This window comes from Gorilla gorilla, chromosome 3, assembly GCF_029281585.2.
Source record: "Gorilla gorilla gorilla isolate KB3781 chromosome 3, NHGRI_mGorGor1-v2.1_pri, whole genome shotgun sequence".
Taxonomy (NCBI): Eukaryota; Metazoa; Chordata; class Mammalia; order Primates; family Hominidae; genus Gorilla; species Gorilla gorilla.
In genome coordinates this window covers 36959089-36964255 of record NC_073227.2, presented here as the reverse complement: position 1 = coordinate 36964255, position 5167 = coordinate 36959089, and the positions used below count along the sequence as shown (strand labels likewise).

At 36.3% G+C, this 5167-nt stretch overlaps 1 pseudogene; it reads left to right on the top strand.

Annotated features, from left to right (window-relative positions):
- The first annotated feature begins 3184 nt into the window (after positions 1-3184).
- Positions 3185-4211, top strand: LOC101146144 (mesoderm-specific transcript homolog protein-like; annotated as a pseudogene).
- Positions 4212-5167: the final 956 nt, after the last annotated feature.

Genomic DNA, 5167 nt, shown 5'->3' with positions numbered 1-5167 from the left:
CTTCTTTTTAATGGCTGAATAGTAATGCATTATGTGTATGTAGCACATTTTCTTTATATGTTCAACCACTGATGGACGCTTAAGTAGTTTCCATATCTTAGTTATCATAACCAATACTGCAATGAATATGTGGATGCAGCTATCTCTTTAAGGTAATGATTTTGTTTCCTTTGGATATATACACCTTGATATCTTAGAAGTAGGGTCACTGAATGTATGGTAGTTCTATTAATAACTGTTTTTGGTTTCTGGGGACTGTTTTTGGATGCCTCTCATGTATTTTAAATCTTAGTATTCCCAGTTTTTTTTATATCATGCTTGTGATGTAATAGATGATTAATATTTTCTTGAAATTTAAATGACAGTCTCTCAGAAATTGGTAAACCTACTCATTTAGAACATTTTCTTTTTCTTTTATTTTTTCCTCTTTCCTTTTTTGTGCTGATGCTTTTTGACTATTATGTAAAATTGCTAATTTGAAAATTAAAAAAAACATATTGTATTAATTTCCCCCTCAAAATTAATTATGTGCTTTATTTCCAAATGAGATTATTGAATTTAAACTCAAGGAGGTAAAGTAGAGTAATTAAGTTAACCCAGTTGTTAAGTGGTCATGTCTGCAAAGAACCTAAGATTTCAACAAGTAGTTAAATGTTGCACAAGTGATGTCAAATGCATATATTTTGCATCAAACTACTTGAATTGCGTTGTATACCATGACCCCATGATGCAATCATTAATCTTAGCCAGTAGTGCTGCAAAACAAGTCATTTATTTGAAGAAAAGTTAAGGGATCTGGTGAAGCCTTGAAAATTACTTGTATCTGAGACTTTAATACGTTTTTCTAATTATTTTCTACTCTTTGTACAAAATTATGACTTTTTAATAATATGTATGTTTATGGAGCATTACATAATCACATTATTGGAAATATGTTTTCATGATCATCACCACCTAAAAACACAAAATTACAAAGGCATTGGGAATTTAAAAAACCTAGCTCAATGTATGAGGAAGAACTAATGCTAAAACATAAATAGTTTTCATTTACATAAAATTGTTACTATTAATAAATGGCTATTGATTAATATTTATTAATAAATAGTTTTTAATGGCATTTAAAGTAAGGCTTAAATGTTTCAGAAATAAAATGTGGCCTATCTTGATGAAGGACAAAGGTGCACTTGAAATGAATGTTGTTCTCTTGGTTAAATGGTTCTATAAATATCAACTGTTCAAGTTGGCTGTACATAAGTTAAAATACACTAGACTCTCTAGATTCATGCCCAGTTCTGTTGTTTATTAAGTCTAAAGAGAATTCATTCTAATTCTCCTAGTCCTAGTTAAGCTTCTCCCTTTTAAAACCTGGGAATTTAATAACTCAATTCACAGTATTGTTGTAAGCATTGTTGTTTTAAAAACATTTAAGTCTAAAGCATCACACAAAAAGAACCTCTTATGAGTCTTCTAAAATAACAAAACTGAGTTACTCTGTAACTCTACCATAAACCTAAACATGATAATTTTTACGTTGATAATCACATTGTTCAATCTGCTTGGGTCTATCAAACTGACAGTTGCACCTATTTTCATTTTCCCATCTGTAAATTCAGAGTGGATTTGGCTTCCAAAGAGCTGCCCCACTTCTGAGCATTATTATCCGAACCTGAAGAATCTGTAATCTACTGAATTTGCAGAACATGCTCATCTCTGTGCTGTACAATGCCTCATGAGCATACATGGCATAAAGAAGAGGGGACATGGTAGAATGAAAGGGGTACTAGGGGAGAAATCAGGAAAATGAATTCAAATTTCAGATCTTTCACTAGTTAGTGTGGGACCTTTGAGGAAGACTAATGGTGTTGAGCATCACGATGAATGGTATGATATAAAACTATTTCCGATGATAATTGCCCCACAGAAGAGGTCTTGGAAGGTTATTTATTGTACTTGAAATACTGCTTTTTTTTAAATCCACAAATTACTCCCTCCTAACCATGAAATCATTAACTGTGCATAATATAAATAATGCATCTAATATAATGCCTACCAGATATTTATGCCAATTAAATGTTTTCCTACTTTTTCTTGCTTTTCCTCTTCCCTTTTTTCCTTTTTTACTCTTTCTTTCTCCCCCTCCCCAACTTTTTTTCCTCCCTAATTTTTTTCTTCTTTCCCTTTTCCGCTATTTGTAAAACTAGTATATTGAACTGTCAGATCTCTGAAGTTCTTTCCAGCTCAATGACTCCATAATAAGATAGGAATGCATACTGAGACCTTATTATTCTAATCATCTCTGAGATTTTACATAGTCGTGTCTTGGGTGTTGTTGTATCCTCTGTTTTGAAATATAATCTCCTTTGCCTTGGTATCAGCAACAATTTAAAAGAGCTAAAATAATGAACTTGAAAATTTGGCACTTTTCCTGTACCTAGAGCAGATCAAAAATACTGAGATGAACAGTTTTGGTCAAATTCCCAGATAAGAAGCCTGATTCAAAGAGGTCAAAGGGAAATTAGAGAAGTCTAATATTGTAACAACAAAGCCCTTCTGTAGGACTTTCTCTTTGCTAAGGTTACAGGCAGGAAATAGGTAGTTAACAAGTCAAGCTGAAGAATACCATTTGCCTCATTATTATTTCTACCAATTATAATTGTCAAAGTGTATGAAATGCAAAGCAAAATTTATTTCGGATTTTCTATGCAACTCTGAGCCAGATTTTCTCCATCTAAAACGTCCTGCAAATATATGAGTCAGTTGTCAGAAGTTATATGAACTCTCATAGCTTTAAGACAGTATTCTTAACACCTTGAATATAGAAGAATTATACAACTAAAAGGGTCATTAATTTCTTGAATAAGTAAAATCTTTATCATAATTTTCAGAAAAGAGGTGTTATAGCTTAAATATCTGATTGTGAATCGCAGCTTAGCTACTTATTGCCTGTCATCTTACCAAACCACTTATGGTTCTACACATCAGTTCTATTCACTATAAAATAAGAAAAGAGTCGTATCACCTGTTTTTGTTACAAGAAGAATATGAATCAGGTCAGACACAAATAAAGCGCATAAGACAAAACTAAGAAAACACTTGATAGAAAACAATTTTTAAAATGGAATTATTGCACAACCTGTTTCTCCCAAACATGGGGTCCTGTAGCCCAGGTCTTACCCAAATCAGGATGAGGTAGTGGGGGGTCCAGATGGGGCTGTTGGCCATGACCCTGCTTGCTGCGTACCTGCACATCCCAACTCTTCAGCTGTCCCCTACTCTTCACTCATAGAAGTCTTCAGTAAAGTTTTTCACTTACAAGGGACTGCGTATCTTCTACCAAGACATTGTGGGTGTGGTTGGAAGTCCGGAGATAGTTGTGCTTTTACATGGCTTTCCAACATCCAGCTACGATTGGTACAAGATTTGGGAAGTCTGACCTTGAGGTCTTATCGAGTGATTGCCCTTGATTTCTTAGGCTTTGGCTTCAGTGACAAACAGAGACCACATCACTATTCCATATTTGAGCAGGCCAGCATCGTGGAAGCGCTTTGGGGCATCTGGGGCTCCAGAACCGCAGGATCAACCTTTAGTCTTATGACTATGGAGATACCGTTGCTCAGGAACTTCTCTACAGGCACAAGCAGAATCTGTCTGGTCGGCTTACCATAAAGAGTCTCTCTGTCAAATGGAGGTATCTTTCCTGAGACTCACCGTCCACTCCTCTAGAAGCCACTCAAAGATGGAGGTGTGCTGTCACCCATCCTCATGCAGCTGATGAACTTCTTTGTATTCTCTCGAAGTCTCATCCCAGTCTTTGGGCCGTATACTCGGCACTCTGAGACTGAGCTATGGGACATGTGGGCAGGGATCCGCAACAATGATGGGAACTTAGTCATTGACAGTCTCTTACAGTACATCAATCGGAGGAAGAAGTTAGAAGGCACTGGGTGGGAGCTCTTGCCTCTGTAACTATCCCCATTCATTTTATCTATGGGCCATTGGATCCTGTGAACCCCTATCCAGGGTTTTTGGAGCTGTACAGGAAAATGCTGCTGTGGTCCACATTAGCCACGATCCACAGCTAGAGGATCCCATGGGCTTCTTTGGGCTTCATCAACTCCTTCTGAGCTGGCAAGAGTAACTTCCCTGTATTACCTCCCCTACTCCCTTATCTGTTGTGTATTCCACTTAGGAAGAAATGCCCAAAAGAGATCCTGGCCTTCAAACGCTATTCTCTCACAAATCCACTTTACTCAAATCGGTGAACAGTATATAGGAAGAAGCCAGCAGAAACTCTGACTAAGGTTGACATAATAGTCCACTTCCCATTACTTTGATATCTTATCAATGTATGGACTGGGCTTTGTTTTTGTGTTATTAGGAAATTCTGATGAGCATTACTATTCATTGATGTAGAAAGACTTTTTTTTGCATAAAAGACTTTTTAAGATTTTAGACTTCTCTGAAGTATTTAGAACTGTTCATTTCTGGCCCAGCCCCAACAGGAATTCTACAGTAACAATGAGGAGAAGGGCACCTCCTTCCCTGTCCTTGAATGGCTTTATGGGCACATGCTTTTTAAAAGTTCTTTAAGCAACAGAGCTGAGTCCCCTTTGTCATACCTTTGGATTTAGTTTCATCAGCTGTTTTTAATTATAAACATTTTGTTAAAATAGATATTGGTTTAAATAATATAGTATTCTATGTATGATTTAAGACTGTGATTTACCTACACATTATATATATTTTATAAGGATATTAAACCAGTGTACCCTTACTCTGCCAGATTAGTGAACCTAATTAAACATGTTTGATTTCTGAATAAATTGACCTAAACCCAAACTATTTACAGAATTTCCTAAAATCACGGGACATTAAGGACCAATAGCATCTGTGCCAGAGATTTACTGTTATTAGCTAAGAAGAGCAATTCTAACAGCAAATAACAGTCTGAGACTCCTCACGCCTCAGGGCTTAGGAGCATGTCTCTCTTGAGCTACCATAGAGGGGAAGGGATTGTTTTGTAGTGAAGTCACCATGCTGAATGTACACTGATTCCTTTGTGATGGCTGCTTACCTCCCCAGTGCCTGTCCCAGGGAGGCTTTCCAATGTAACTCAGTAATTCCTGTACTTTATAGGCAGGAAAGTTCCAGAAACTTTAAGAATCAA